The sequence below is a fragment of the Balearica regulorum genome, chromosome 8 (genome assembly GCF_011004875.1).
Source record: "Balearica regulorum gibbericeps isolate bBalReg1 chromosome 8, bBalReg1.pri, whole genome shotgun sequence".
Classification (NCBI taxonomy): domain Eukaryota; kingdom Metazoa; phylum Chordata; class Aves; order Gruiformes; family Gruidae; genus Balearica; species Balearica regulorum.
Genome location: NC_046191.1, coordinates 5,739,339 through 5,755,837, shown reverse-complemented (window position 1 = coordinate 5,755,837; position 16,499 = coordinate 5,739,339). Strand labels below are relative to the sequence as shown.

Below are 16,499 nucleotides of genomic sequence, written 5' to 3'. Positions count from 1 at the left end.
AAGAAACTCCATATGATGGTTTGGGTGAAACAGAATAAGCGGACAAGGAAAAAGAAACAGTTCTGTCCTGTGATTCTTGGTGCTGTTATAATGTCCTTGTGAGAAATCCTTCATTGATAAATGGTGACTCCTTGTGCAAAGGGACACAGAACCCACAACGACTGTCCTACTGGGAGGTTGATCTATTCAGAAGGCAACCATCCTCAACAGGCCCACAGATGGCTGGAGACAGTGGCCTGGATGCATTTGCACCTCTGATTCCCCCATCCAGCCCATGCAAGCAGATGGAAAGAGCAGCTGCCAAGCACACCACACCTCCCAGCCTGCAATAATAATCACAGATCAGCTCACCTCTGGCCCACAGTAAGCGTCTGGAGAAATTTTTCTGTTGCCAGTTGCCCCACGTTCAAGCCTATTCTCTTTGGCTTGACCCATAGCTGGGGATTTGGCTTTCATTACGCTAGTGAAATATATTAATAAAGGCCAGGCGAGGACATTATGATCGGCAGCATGAAAGATAATTTGCATTCTGAGTCAGCTCTCAACTTCTCTAGCACTGCCAGCACTGGGACTTAACTGCTGTTTCTCTTGCTGCCCTGGCTATAGTTGTTCTCTCTGAGCCCAACTATTTCCACTGTATATTTTGGGAAGAACTGGAACGTTCCATTCAGTCTTCCAAAATCTGAATATCACTCTTTATGGCCCTCCCTAACACCTAAAAGTCAGCCCTGGACATGCTGCAGATTATTTTTATCCATCCCAAGTTGTCATGGTCCACCCAGTTTTGCCCAACCACCTGCAGCTGGATTAGCAGTGTTGTGTCCACCCTCTGAGTTGTCCCAAGAGATGCAATAGGGATGGTTCTTACTCTTGTAGTCCCTCCTGTCTCTTTGGGGCTGAATCAAGAAGGGATACAGCACATCCTCCAGAAGTTGAGGCATAATGGAAGCCTCTTGTAGCTCTTCTTTGACCACCTTCCTGGATCTCCTTACAAATAAAACCAAACCCTGTGAAGGACTGGCATGGAGTCAGCACACATACAGGGTTTTAGCTGGGAACCGGGACCAGGACATGTTCCCTGCTCTCAGACCTGTTTAGTGTCTTCCTTATCTGGGCAGGACAGCACAACCTTTCTGTCCTTTTCTCCACTTCACCCCTTGGTTCCCAGGTCAACATCATGGCCCATGCAGTCCCTGAGAATTCAAGACTTGATTTCATCATGACTGTAGACCATGAGTCCTGAGAGGCAACTGTGGTCTGCTTGGATAATCCAGCCCACGAAGCCAGGAAGAAAGAGAATGGCAACAAATAGGGAGGATAGGATGTCCTTATGGTGCAGGATGATCTAATCCATACTCCAAACATGCTCTACGCTCCTTTAGTCAAACCCTAGGTTCGTAACTGGAGAGATTGACATGCACACCTCTTGCAATCTGTCAATCAATCACTCAACTGAGGAATCTCTACAATGTCTAGAATTTCCTGTAATTAGCAGGAGGTGCATTTGTTTCAATTTACTCCACTAGCTTCTTCAGCCCAGATGTTCACAGATGCACAAGCCTTTGAGCCAAAGAATAGCCAATTTGCAACAAGTGGCCATGAGGTGCTAATACCCATTTGCCACAGGATTGGCAGCGTGGACCATGCTTACATGGGAACTGCAGCTGCAGGATGTGAACATCTGAAAGCACTGTTAGAACATAAGAAAAAGAAAACAGTTCAGACACATGACCTCAGGGCCAACATTTTATTAAAGTGTATATATATATTTTAACACTGTTCCCTCTGATAAAGAACTTATTTAGGCCTTGCTTAAACTGAAACCCCTAACCTATTGCTTACAACTACTGTATCTTCCTACACAGGGGTTTATTTTGTCACCAGGCCAAATACAAAGTCATGTAGTTGGAAGCCTTTGGCACCTGCCTGCACATTTGCATCTGGGAAGAAAATATTTTTGTCCCTTCTCTCTCTTTCTCTGTACGCAGTTAGTTTATAGAGCCAAAGCTACCCCTAGGGCTCACTTCTCATACTTGCTCTCAGAGCACTCTATTTCCAAGCCACCAAGTGTTGGGATGGTTGGAGAGAGCAGAGCTTGATCAGCCGTTTCTGATGATAGTCTGCAAGAACCGAAATGCAACAAAGCGTTCAGGAGGATGCTTAATTATATTACAAGGTGTGAGGAACTTGGAACCGTAATATGGAGACCGCTATAGAGAAGATTATTGTGCCTAATATTTTCCAGAGTGGTGAGCTTATAAAATGTAAGCTTTTTATTTTATAACATTTTTATATTATAATTATATTTTAACTCACACTTTTAAATATATAAAAAGCCCTAATGTTCTATAACCTCGCTGAACTGGAAAATCTGAGGCATGCACATTTGGTGATGATGACAGTTTGATGCATGAATTTTTTGGGTTGATCAAATGCCCTTGTCAAAATTCCTTAATTGCATCTCACCCATATGTAGGTTCTTAAACTCAGTCTCATCAAAGTCTTATTCAAGACCTTAAAACAGAGTTTAACTGATTCACAGAGGTGGTGTTGGTCTTACTGAGTTGATTCACCCAAGCTTCATAACAGTAATAATAAATGATTCCTAACAACATCAATATGTTATTTCTGATTGCTTCCCCCTGGGACTCATGCGTGTTACAAAGGAAGCTGGTGTCACTCTGTTTTAAAGATAAAACACACCCAGCTTACCAGTGGAGATGTTAATTAGACTTTGGACATCCATGTTTAATCTTCTTGCTTTTATCATTTTCCTACATGTGAAATGTTTAAAAACATGTGGAAGCAAATTAGATAAACATCTGGTCCAAGCTGGACTCATCCATCCAGCCCATAATTCAGCATGTGGGAGGATTTCAGTGGTGAACGTGGCTGTGGAAAGGGCAGACAAAAATAGCATCAGCTTCCCAGGGTGTAAGGCCAGGCTGCCAGCTGGTGTAAATCAGGGCGTCTCCTCTCCTGCGCTGCCTGTGCAAGGCATGGTTCATCTTCACCAAAGCTTACTGGTTTGGTTTGAAACCTGCCAAGCTGATTTTCCAGATTTTCTACCATCTGAGTAGGTTTCAGTGTGGTGTTTGTCCTGGAGGGATGAGATAATGAAGAAAGCTCCTTGTCTCTCTGAACTGGGCTTCTTGGATCCAGTGATGCACCGAGTGCAGGTGACCGCACAGAAGCCATCAAAATGGGATGCTGAGCTGCAACATGCTCAGAGTGCAACCCTGGGTGGCACTAATGGAGGATGTAATGTTCCCTTACTGTCCTCCTCGGTGGCAAACCCATTCCCAAGTGTTTTCTTTAGCTTTAAAACTTTTAGCTTTAAAGGTACCACTGAGCACAGGTCTTCCCAGCGATGCTCCAACATGCCCTCTTCATGGTACAGTGACCCTGATAAGCAGGAGCAACGCTGTGGTGCCATTTAACCAAAAAATGGAACGGCCTGTCTCATATAGAAAGCTTACAGTGGTCCCTTCTGGATTTGAAATTCGAGTGGTACCTGCATTTGGCGAGTACTTGTAGGAATGGAAAAGCAGCCCCCTGGACCAGACTTCTGAAGCTCCCCGGCTGGAGGATCAGGCCAGGTGGGATTTACCCCTTGCTCTTGCCAATGTGTAACCTGGCAGGGCTGAGCCACTTGGATACAAATTCCTCCTCCTCCGGTGAAAGCAGGGAGCCAGGCGGAGAGCTGCAGCTTTCCCAGCAGCACTCAATGGCATGCCGTACCCCAGGGCGGCTTGCGTTCCCTGCTGTGAAAAGCTGTAAATTACACACCAATAACTGCATGGAAATGGCTGGGCAAATATTTTGAAAGATGGAGAAACTTTGTAGAAACCACTGCTTTGTGAGTCACTTATGGACAGAAGAAGGTGAACCGAAAAGATCTCCCTGGCGAATGATTTGCTGAATGTTATTCGTCTTAACGGTACTGCTCCCCCTCTTCCTTCCCCCCCTTTCTTATCTGCTTGCTTTTTTACACTTGCTATTCAAAGTCTGATGAAACCATAGTTTCCAAATTGATTTTTTTCCCCTCCCAGATTTCTAATGTCAATAAATACTTCAAAGGTAGAGAGAACTCACATGCCAACTTCTAGCCTAGAGCTTACTTTTACAGCTCTGCAATAAACCCCTTTAAAAAATTGTTTATAATGGCCATGACCGTGGTACTTAACTATTGCAGTGCTTTCCATCACCCTCAGAATGTTAAGTGCCAATAAATCACCTGAACTGTCATGGTATTTATTTACAAAGCTGTTAGAGGAGTATTTCTTTGTTTTATTGACCAAGTGGAATAAAAGCTGGGGCTCTTTTGTTTTGTGGAGTTTTTTTGCACAGGAGAGTAGATTAAATGCCACCTAAACCTCAAGCTGGCCTCTTGTACCCGAGGTATGTAATGCTGCTATTTTTGGAGGTATTTCACAGGGGATCAAACCCAGCTCAGAGGCGCGGTGGAGCAGCGGTTGCTCGGTGGTCGCAAGCCACGTACGTTGCCTAACCTGCACCCAGGGCTGAGCCCGCAGCCGAAAATGGGGTTTGTGGGGAGGCACCAGCCTGCGCTGAAATGTGAGGCACGAAGCGAAGGGCCTTTTTCTGTTCATATTGCTCTGAAGCCTCCCAGACTCTGCTTACAGCAGAAGGGGATTTTTTGGACTAATTTCCTGGCCTGTGTTAGGCTGGGCAGAGCACAGCGCTCACTTATTTCTATTACCACCCAGTTCAGATCCTGCTTGGTGCTAAGTCATCGTGTGCACTGGGGCTTATGGGCTCAACCATCCCCCTTTTTGCAAAGAGGATGTTGTTTGCTCTTTAGTCTATTGAGTATTCACAAAATTTCATCCACTGAGAAGCAGAAGTAGTAGAACCACAAAGTAAAACTTACCCTTCGTCCTTGTTTCCTGCACGTTGTCATCTCTGCACTAGAGGTTTCTAAGGACAGGGATGAAGAACTCCAAAAACTAGTGAAGAGAGAAGGAGTAGAGCTTGCAGTATGAGCACAGAGACAGTCTTGATTTGAAATTAATGCATGAAAAATAAACTGTTTTTCTCAAAAAAAAGTAAACATGGTCAGTTTTCCAACTGTGTCAATAACCCCAGGACAAAGTGGATTTTGAGGCAGCAATGGATCATATAGAAAAACAAGGTTTAGCTGTTGGTAATTAAAAGTCAATATTAGAAGTAAAAGACCAATTGGTCCTGAAAGCCACCTGCCTCCTCTTAGAGTGTGTTTTGAAGATCCTTACCACATACAGCATTAGGAGCTGCTGCCTCTGAGTGTATCACCTGGTTGGAATTTTTCATGGAGCTTGAATTTATTAGAAAACAGCCGCAGTCAAGCAGAACTGTGCAAATTAAGTTGGATTTACATGACAAGGTGGAGCCCAAGCACAGCAGCTAGGAAATGCCTGAGAAGCAAAAGACGAACCAGAGGGGATCAGGGAGGAAGGCTGCTCTGTGTAAACAGTGGGTTTTTGAAAAAGGAAAAAAAAAGTTTGACTAATAGAGCAATAAAATTAAAATTCCCACTTCAGCTGCCCTGGGGGTTTCAAAATGAGACACTGAGGGAGAGTTAGAGGAAATAAACAGATTTCAGCATATAATAAGTAGGAGACTGGAATATTATTGTAGGATAAAGTGTTCTGGGATACAGTGAGCTGACCCAGAACATGTTCCTGTTGTGGCCAAGGGTGAAGACTTGATCTTTACCCCCAGTAGAACCTGAAGGACTCAATCTATTGGCTTCAATAAGCTCTGGGTGAAGCCTGACTTCTAGTAGATGTTAAGAGCTTCGTATTTTCTTCCCTTTAAGAAAGAATGTCTGCCAGCTTGCACTGCTGCCTATTATCATATCAAAATATGGTTTCTTCATCAGTAATATATAGGTTTCATCTGAACCTGTAAATACTGAATTGCTTCCATATGCCAGATATTTCACTGGAGAGACCCTCTGCTTTGGGAATGTCATTACTGCCCAACATAATCTTCTGTGAGTCATAATGTAAACTCGAAGTTATTGCAATTTATTAGCAATCACAATTTGCCAGGAAAATAGAATCAAGAGTGTATCAGAGAAAGTAACTCAATTGCAAAATGAACATGCCCTCTATCGCAGTCTGAGCCCATTAATATTGACTTTCCAAATCCAAAGAGTGATTTCCTCTTGTGCCTGTATAATAACGTGGTGCAGTATGTTTTCTTCTGAAGGAAGCAACGGGATTTTATTGAATATATGGAAGGGAATTGGTTTTCTGGTTTGCTACTTAAAGCTGATCCTTACTGTCAACATTTGTGATGAGTAAACCTCAAGAACTAACACAGCTAAAGGCTTAATCTGGTGCCACTGTGATTTGTAGAGCTAAGTTGGAGAGACGGTTGTGGCCGCGCTGCCGGGGACCAGCCAGACAGAAGGTGTGTGCAGGCACCCTGGGTCCAGGTTGCTTTGGCAGAAGTGCGTGGTGTTGTTCTTAAAGATGAAGGGATCCGCTTACAGAGATAGCGTGCTGCCGTCGCCATCAGCAGAGCTCAGGAGAAGGCACGAAGGAAATGTGGTGGAAAAAAAAGTCATGAAAGAAGTGCTAAATGTGCCATTTCCTGCTGGAGCAGTTCAGGTTATGAGAAATCCTCTCTCTTGCATCCTACTGTTTGGAGTGTGGATTTGGAAGGGTGAGAAATGGCTCTTTATTAGTAACACTTTTATTCCCCTGATCCCAGTGGGCTCGCGGCTGGGATTTCCTCCAGCTAAATGCTGATGTGAGCAGCTTCCAAGTCTATTTGTATAGAAACATCAATGTGTAGCAGATCCAACAACTGGGTCTCTAGGGACAACTTGTTACCTCAGAGCCCTGACCCCAGTGTGTCTCCTCACATAGATAGCAATGTCATATCCCTTCAGATGGACCTGGACTCCTAAGCTGCTGAGGTCCTTCAGAATAGGCTAGAGATGTCCCCGGGATTGTGCCCATGTAATGGACAGTGGTGGCTTGGCCTTGCTCTGGTACACAGTCATGTTGGGCATCCTCATGAGCCTTAGACATTAGTCATTCCGAGCTGATACCAAGGGAAACTTTAAAAGCTCCAGTATGTGGGATCATGTTGGATGTCTGAAAGTGGTTACACAACTGGACTGAGAGCTGGCAGCAGAGCTGCGAGGTTGGCTTCACCTAAAATCCACCTATCCATCCTGGTGGAAAGAACAACCTCGTTGGCTGGTGTAACCAGCAATCACTCTGAGGGGAGCCATGAAGTGCTGCCCATTCATAGTGCTCGTTTACCTGGCCGGGACACCCCTTCTCATGTGGTACTGGCATTTCTGATTCACTTGCCTGGTGTGAAGCTGCAGTTATGGGTGAGAGAATCAGAGAGGTGGAGGACAGAGCAAACAGGTCTCTAACAGGGGACAACTGCAGAATAGTGCGTCCCCCAGTCCTCATCAAACCAAAGGGAAGCGTAGCATAGCCTCACCCTATAAAACCCACTCTGAGATGTCAGTGGCTAATTTTTTTGGTAGGAGACTAAAGGTCTAAAAATACCCCACCCCTTAAGAATTTGCTTGCTAGATGATGCTTGGTAGATGTTGCACCTACCTGCCCTGCGCTTTCGTTAGCGGGTGCTATACAAAACCAGGCTCTGCCTGTGACCAGTACTGCACCGCGTTTACATCTCTGCGGCAGCAACGCGTACAGTAACAGGCCAGCTTGGACACAGGAGGAGCAGGTCGAAGGCTTAGCTGAGTGCAGACTGCATCCTCACAGCTCTTACATTGTGGTGGAGCAGCAGCGTGCTTCTGTAGGGTTTATGTGTCATCCACAGGGGATGTGAGAGCAGTGGAGCTTTGCTTCAGTGTGGACTAAAGTTGGGCTTCGACAGATCTTTTCTTTCCTGCCTTCCTGGGAAAAATGGGTGTAAAATTCTGTTCCACTCTCCTTGAATTTAACAGCAGTTTTATCTATTAATTTTGGTGAGGTTGCAGGTATTTGTGTGTGTTCCCACCAGCTCGTACCCAAGTGTAACAGCTGAGTGGGTCTGAAAAAGGGGGATTTCGTACAGAGAAAAGAAGAATGCAACTCTGCTGGAAAATCTTTTGTTTGGCAGTGGCTGGAAAAGGTTGTTCTGGGATGGATTTAAAGAGCACCGGGTAATCTTATGGCTGCCTTGAGGGAATCTACATAAGTTAAGCGATGAAAATGTCTGCATGTTTTACACAGCTCCGGGGCTGGGGGAGAGGCAGCAGTGCTGGAACAACACACAGAGCCCCATGCGGACGGTGGTGTTGCCGAGGGGACGGGATGCTCTCCTGTGGGCACAAGTACAAGTCGGGACTAGCAGGACAAAGCATGAGTGCTGCAGAGCTGGGCATGTGCGGGGCTTTTGCTGTAGCTGCAAAGTGCAGCACTAACACTGTCCCAGTGTCCCAGAGAGCTCCTGATGGGAGATGTGGTCCCCCTCCAGCTTCCTGCACGAGTCCGGCTGCCCTAAGCTTGACCCATACGGTGCTCAGCAGAGATCTGCTTGATCTTGTGGGGCTGAGCAGCAAAAGCAATGGCTCCTCTTGCTCATCTGCGGAGCGTGCTGCTCTGGGGTACCCCCTCTGTGCCCCCCGTGTTGGTTCAGGGAGCTGCTCTGACGGACGCAGTGCTTCACCCAGAGATGTCCGTGGTCAGGATACTGCTCTGCAGTCTGCGGTGCTTACGCAGGGCCTGCTGCCAGGGAGAATGACTTCCACCCTGCACGTGCTTCTAATTTACATAATTTGCATCCTAATTTACAGCATATAGACAGAGAAGGGAATGAGGGCTTGGAAGAGATGGAGGCTGCTTATTTGTGATGTTGTGTTTGATGTGGCTGCCTTTTCGTGCTGGAGTTTTGCATATGTGTGTGACATAAGTGGTCTTAAAAATACAAGGGACTGGGTGGGAGGAAAAGAAGAATGGAAACTGCAAGTCTTTTACTGAGCTAGATACCATAATAATCCTGGCAATTAACTATGGGAAAGCTCCAGAACTTTTTTTTTCCCTGCCATACATTCGCTTTCAGTACAACTGAGAGGAGAGACCTTCCCACTTGCTGCACAGCAGCCATGCCCGAGGGGACTTGGTTATAACTAGTTCCAGAGCAGGGTGTCCCTTCTGGGGTATCTGTGTGCTTTGCCCATAAAACTTGCACCCCCCTCTAAGACTAACATTAAAAAAAATCAGAAAGCAAACTCCAAAGGCTTGTTTGATGAATGGGGCTCTTTGTTCTGAAACACTGTCACCCAAGAGCGAGCCCTGTGGGGAGATTTATAGCAAGATTTTGAGCTACTAATGAAGGAAGGCTTCTTTGATTAGTCAGGTGGCAAAGCACTACAACACAGCAGTCCACATTCAAGGAAGAGCAAGCTAAGGATGGCCGTACAAGCAAGCCTACGGGTATGTGCGTGAGAATTTGGGTGTTGCTGTGTTGTATGCACTGCTTAGAGCTGCTGTGGTTGAGGGAAGACGTTTGCCGAAGCCCAGTACATCCTGAGGTCTGGCCGTTGCTGAAGCAGTACCTGGTTTTCTGGAGCTAGCTATGGCTTGCACAGGCTTCCTGAGGTCCCTCAAGAGCCATTGTGTCATTGAGGGCTGTTGGACTGCAGCACCATATAGTTCTGCTCTCTTTGCTCTACAAAATGATCTACATGATCTACAAAATCGCTACTTCTTTCACTCCCAAATTGTCTAGATATTTTGCTCCTGTCCAAAGTTTCCTGGATCAAAGAAGGTGCATCCCATGGTGCCAGCAAGGTGCTGGTATGAAGAGGGACCCCTGACTCAGCAGAGCCCCTGGAAGGAGGAAAGTGTTGGGGCGAAAATAGAGCCACCTCAGGGAGGTGAGATGAAGCCAAGGGCTTTGGTCAGACTTCTCTGTGTGGTGCGACGGATCCAGTTATCCTTTGCAAGTAGGTCAGGTTGGGACCTCAGTTTGCTCATCTGCTCTGGCTGGCTGTAACTAGCTACGTTTGAGTAAGAATTATCTCCATTGCAGGGATTGGGAGCTGAGGCAAAGACGTACAAGGCTGATTTCTCAATGGACAAAAAGCTTTGCTGTGCTTAAGATCAAGCAGGAAGGCTCTAACGGTGCTGGGATGTGAGACTACATTTTGGTCCCAAACAGGGTTTACTCTCTGGAAGAATTTTCTTACATTTTGTTAATCCTCTGTCACACAGGAAGGCAAGTTTACGGCGTGCATTCACTCTATAGTGCTTACAGTGCTAATGAATTTGAGTAGTTAATCAATTCAGTGCAAATTCTTCTCACTTTAAAAAAAAAAAAAATCTATCAAACCATCCAATTTATGCTTACTCCTTGCAGAATGTTTTCTGTTCTGTCAGTCTAAACACTGAGAAGTATTTTCAACAGATGTAGGCCATCAGTTTCTATAAACATCGTAATTGTTTGGCACCACTGATGCTTACATTTAAAGATGCAATTTGTGAGGATCCGCACAGACACCAGGCTCACACTTTCAGCTGCGCGCAGAAACACAATTTATGTCCCGTTAGAGGCCCGTAACCTTCCTCCTGTAAAACTCGCTTTCACCTCAAGCCTGGCACCAAACAATGGCTATGATCCTTGCAGCTTTATACGGCTTCGTGCTCCACGCTCAGCCATTTTAGCATACTTGCTCGGTGGGGTTTGATAGGAGGATGTGGTTTGGATTCCGCCCCAAAAGCTCTTTGTTCTCGTTACCCTGCTGCAAACTAGATGCAATGTTGTGGGCACCTCGAGTTGCTCAGGGTTTGTCAGGAGAAAATAATACAATTGGCCTCTCAGAGCTCAGTTCAGTCATTTACCCACGACTTCCTATGAACTCATCCTTTTCGCTCTCTAGGTGATCATGAAGCTGATGCTTGTAGTGCCACCCACAGAAAGCAGAGGAGGTGAGGTCCTTGCAACTTGCCCTCTCGTAAAAAAAAAATGATGAATTGAGCTAAAGAGAGGAGGGGTGAAAGGAAAGGATGGGTAATATTGATGCTAATAAATCTAGTGTGAAAATTAACATTGCCTTTAAAAATGTGTATTATCAGCAAAAGTGGAAATACAGACAAGAGCAGTGGCCAAGTGCTGCTCTGTGTTTATAATCAAACAGGATGGACTCAGCATTAGCTGGGGACTGCTGGCCAACCCATGGGTCTCCTGGGCTGGGGGGAACAGCTCTCCCTAAGCAATCTTTCATCTTGAGCTCATCTGCAGCTTAGTCATTCCTATTCCGTATTAGCCTGCAGCGTGGTAGTGGGGCGATTGCCATCATCTCTGGTCCTTGTTGTAGTGTTTTTTGTTGTGAACGATTCCTCCCATTAGCCCTAACTGGGCAGGTCAAAATTTGGACACCCTTGCACTGCAGACCAGTGGCAGCGAGTGGCCTGAAGGTGTAAAGTAATTCAGGGCTTTGCCCTACATCGTTCCTGTCTGAAGACAGCCCCATGTGCATTCTCCTCCTGTTAGGAAATCGTAAGTGGCAACACTAAAACGAGACCTTACTGATAGCATATGTTTCACTCGCAGGCTCGTTTCTTAATATCCTCGGCCTCTAGCTGAGAAACCAGATTGCTAAAGCATCAGAAGTGTGGATAAATGTACGGTCAGGGCATCGTGTAATTTTGGCCTCTGTATGACATACAGAGAAAGCTGTGAATATCACCACAGACCAAAGAAAGCAACTCCTCTCCTCTCTGACTCCCTGGAACAAGATTTTCAGGTCACTTTTCTGTACAGTACCAATTCTTGGTCAGTTTGCTGTTGAGAAAGGTATTGTCCAGATTTTGAAGCACAGCTGAGGCATTGCCCACTGGGATGGAGACAGAGTAGACTACCAGAGAAGTATTTATCTCATCCATTTCCAGGTATCTACTTAAGGTGTCTTAGCTGCCTGGCTTAGACTGCTCAACAGCTCCTCTATCCAGGGGAGAGAGCAAGGTTACTCTGCAAGGCTCTTCCCTGCACATGAGGTTAATTCCTGCTCTGAATTGCTCAGCGGAAGAAAGATCTCTCTACAGAGATTATAAAGAGATCAAAGGAAGATCAGCCACCTAATTTAGTTGCTTATACAACATGATTAAACATTTGTCTGGGGCAAATGTTTTTTTTTTCCTTTGCCCCAGTGACAAAGGTCTTCAGTGACAAAGGTTTCTAGGGCATCTGGTGGGCACCTCCATAGTGCAAGGGGCAGGTCCCTGCAACAACAAAAAGGGGCACTTTTTCCCAGAGAGCACTGAACTTCACCCAGAAGAAAGCTTCTAAGCATCTGCAAGGAAACCTAAAGCTGTAGCAAAGGGTTGGAGTTAATGGAAGTGGTTCGTGGTTGTGGTTGCTCAGTGGTCAAAACAGTTTGCTCTTCCATCTGTGCACAAGGGTCTTATTCTAGGAATTCCTGCTCGTGTCACTAGGAATTCAGCCCAAAATAGACTCCCTGGGTCAGAGAGGAAGAGAGAGCATGGCTCAGGAGTCAGAAATGTACCAAACTTGGCCTCGGTCAGAGTTTTGCACTCTCTGACCAGGGCAGAATCTGATGTTAAGCTTTCCCCAAGAGTCATACTCCTAAATGGGAAGGAGCCCCGAATGAGAGTGTCTGTTCAAAGACAACTGGCTCTTGCTGCCAAACTAACTGTGTTGGGGAGGTCTGCTCTTGGAAATTTCACTGCTGCCTGCGTGCTGATCTTCCTCTGGAGAGCAGGCATTTCTCAATCGTGACTGGGCCAACAGATCTTTCCAAACTTGGGGTTAAAGGAGTAATCTACTCTAGCCTGATCTCTGTCTGCACCAGGGTCAGGAGTTGAGCAGCTGTTTCTCTGCCACTCAGCTATCCCTTCCTTTCAACCAAGTCGGGTGTAAGTAAACCTTCCTGAAGGTGTGGGAGTTTCCTCACAGTGGCTTCTGGCAGGAGGTCCACGGAGGGAAAAAATCTGCCTTGGGTACCTCTGACTGTGACCCAAGGACTCTTCTGGCTTTGTGTTTTGGGGTAACATAAGACGTGAACATGGGAAAAATAGTATGTCCCTCCTGTTCTTTTACTGCACTGATGGATTTTAAAATATATTGGATTTCTTCTGTGTGAAGCATATCTAGAGTTTCTTATTCCAGAAGTTAAACTGAATTCTTGGTCAAACAAGTCCTCTGAAGATAACGCTGTAGGGTTCTAGGCATCTGGGCACTTACCATCAATTGAGTTTCTTAATCATACTAGGGTGGTTGCCTAGGTTTCTCAAGTGATGTTTACATTTCTAAAGATATGCAGGTTTTGTCCTTTAGCTAGCATGCAAGGGCAAATTCTGGAGGCTGTAATTGTTCAGTTCAGACAAGCCCATCAACAGGCAGTGGCCCATCCAGAGTAGACCTGAATTTCTTGGATTAGTCAGATTTGCCTATGAAATTCTTCAGTGGTCCAGCAGAAATCAGTGAGTAGCTCTTTCCTGGTATGTGAGAACCATCTGACTCAGTATCTCAACAGTTATATGGACATTTTAAAATAAACGAGGTAATGCATCCCTGCTGGCCTTTTTTTGAACATAGGATTCATGGTTTTATGAACATGTGCCCTGACTCTTTCTTCTGAACTGATTTGCCTTTTTCTTCTGGTGAGAATGGCCCATCAGCCAGAGCAGCAACGATCCCTGGTTCTGGCATCATCATAGCTTGAGACAGTCCACATCAAGGTCTGAATCCCAAGACTGGCCTCTACCAAACTGTAGGCTGGGATCCAACCATCATAGCAGTTACGTAGGAAAGGCTGCTTCCAAGATAGGGTTTAGCAATGCCTGCAGTGTTTCCAGCCTGGTAGACAGGGACCAGAGCACATTCCCAGCTGTTGCTCCTCGGCATGGTCCCAGCTCCTTGCAAGCCAACTGCTGAGCCCTTCTCAGCCTGCCTGGTGGCAGCTGTGTGGGCTGGGTTTGAAGCCTTGCTTGAATCATCTGCAGATCCTGCTTCACACCCTTGTGCAGCAAACCGACATCTTTTCCCTGCTGCCAAAAATTTCTCCAATGGCCAGGCAGAAATCAAGCTCTGGCAACAACCCTCTCTGGACCCTAATATTTCTGCCTAAGAAAGAAAAAGCAGCAGAAGTAGCTATTTATGCATCTTTCAGGGTTGTGAAGTTGCTCGCCTGGTGGCTGCAAGGCACACACCTTGGGGCGAATGGTCTCTTCTCAGCCGCTCGCGTTTTGTTGCGAGTGGATGGGGCAGTGGCAAAGCCCTTCTGTTCAGCGCAGGCTCCTGATCCGTGATGCTTTCACCATTCCCAGTAACCCAAGATCCAACAAGGGGTCCTTTGACATAATTTGGGAGCTGGAGCAGGGTTGGGCAAAGTCTTACCCTCCGAATGGGAGGAGGAAAGGTGTTTATGCGAACGCCTGGGCGCTAGTGGGCATCTCAAATCTGTGGGGAAGTCACTGAGCAGTTAATTATTTTTAATGAACTGGGCCAAAGCCGATTGTGTTATTTTGTAACATATTAGTTTGGAAAGCAGTGAAAGTATTTGGCATCCCTCCCTGGCCATCACAGGGACCCCTTTGTGTTTTCCTTTTCCCCACTTTTCTCTCGTGTGTATAGCTGGCTCCCACATCTCCACTTGCTGACGCTGATTGATTGCATTAATATCACTGTAAATATTACATAATCTCTGCTTACAATGCTAGAAGGAACTGATGAGTTTTACTTTGCCAAGAGTTTTCAGGCTGGAAAATAATAATAATAAAAATAATTTAGAAAAAATAAAATCTTTCTTATTTATTTCCCTGCATCTTTTTTTGCCGTATGCATTTGCCATTGGCTCTGTTGGCTGCAGACCAAGAAAAGACTGTATCCACTGTTTGCGGCCATTGCTTCAACGGGACAGTGAGAAGGAGGTGGGAAGAGGCAGTCGCAGCATGGCAGCGAGCTGTGCCTGGCCTCACAGGGGCATGGTAACGGGGAGAGGGGATGCTGAAGGATGGCAGACCACTTATGGAGGAAAAAGTCAGAAAATAAGGAGATGTGTCGACTCCTCCAGCACCAGTCCGGGGTCATTTGACCTCATACATATAGCACAACCTCCATCCTGACCCTCGTTCAGGCCAGTTCTGTTTCTTTTCTCTGTCTCGCTGCCGGAGACAACTGTGTATCGGGTTGCGTTTTGAAGCAGGCGCGCTGTTTTCAGACTCCGTAGAAAATCCATTTATCATATCAGCCTTACATTAGCCAAAGTATCGGAGATAAAAATTATCTTGGAAATCTAAACATAGATTCTAATCTAAGGTACAGCAGCATCTGTTTCCCATTACTTTTTATTACTTGCAAGATTTGAGTGGTGTTACTCCTGTGGTGAGATATTTCTGAAAGAGGAGCTCTGCGCTTCCCAGAAATGCAAGTCCCGGTGCTGATTGCCGCTCCTCTCCCGGGGCTCATCTGCATGGGAATAGCTGATTACTCAGCGTGCAGCACTGGGGAAGCGCGTGTCCTGTGCACGGGCAGGCTCCCCGGGCAGCGGGCTCGACTGAGATCAGGATTATGCTGACTTCAGTGGTATCGACATCATGGTTGGACTCCTTTCAGAAGTCTGCTCAGGGACCTTTTTTAGAGGTATTTGCAATACCAGTCTGCCGGGCTTCACTGGTCCAAACTGGTTGGGGAGCAGCAGTGATGTGGATAGGTGCACACAAAGCCAGGACTTGAGGCTCCCCTCTTCTAGGGAGGCTTTTTCTGGGCCGTGCTTTGGGGACAATGAGCTCCTTGCAGGTCGCTGCCAGAAGTGACTCAAACCTACCACTGCTTGTCATCTCACAAGGCCAAAGCCTGCACAGCGTGGTGCACGGTGCAGCTTTCAGCTTAGCCGTGGGGCAGGGCACTTGAGCTGATGTAATGCAGCCAGCCTTGCCTGCACCCTGGGGACTGGGCTTCAGGGTTTGCAACGCCTGAAACTACAAGTGGCCACATCTCCGGGACATCCATGCACCAGCTTGGGGCCCTGAGGGCACTAACACACCTTGATTTCCCTCATCAGCCTCACCTAGGACCTTTGATGGTCCCCACTTGAGCTCAGCCCAGTCTGAGCTACATTGCAGGATGACCTGCCCCTTGCCCTGTTCCTGAGTTGTTGCTTGGTTTTCCTGGATTTTCCTTTAGGGAGCAGCCCCGCTTTTGCTTCTCCCCGATACCAGGAAGCTTGCCATTATTCGTAGTGCATTGGGCACAGCGAAAGGGATGTGCTGTGAACTCAGCCTTGCCCTGCTGCTCGGAGACAAGTATGCAGCTCTGCAAACTACTGTTTGCCTCTTGAGACAAATTATGGCATACTGCAATAGCTGAGGAATAGCATAAGAGGAGTATGCAATGAATCATGATGCATATGCACACGAGGGGAAAAGTTCAACCTTCTGTTTGCCATTATCTGACTCTTGAAAGCTGAACTGTTCAATTCTTGCATTTTCTTAGCAGAGTTTATTTCTGTGGCATTTCCTAAGTCTTTCTCTGTCTCAAGGCAGGAGAAAGAA

At 46.3% G+C, this 16,499-nt stretch overlaps 1 long non-coding RNA gene across 3 annotated transcripts in view; it reads left to right on the top strand.

Annotated features, from left to right (window-relative positions):
* Positions 1 to 16,499, top strand: part of LOC142602719 (uncharacterized) — a 227,437-nt gene that overhangs the window by 123,495 nt on the left and 87,443 nt on the right. The window contains exon 1 of one of the 3 annotated variants that reach the window (XR_012836487.1): positions 3,839 to 3,940. The exons of the other annotated variants lie outside the window; for them this stretch is intronic. This is a non-coding gene — a long non-coding RNA (uncharacterized LOC142602719). Of the gene's footprint in view, positions 1 to 3,838; positions 3,941 to 16,499 lie in introns of those variants that run through there. 3 annotated transcript variants of the gene reach the window in all.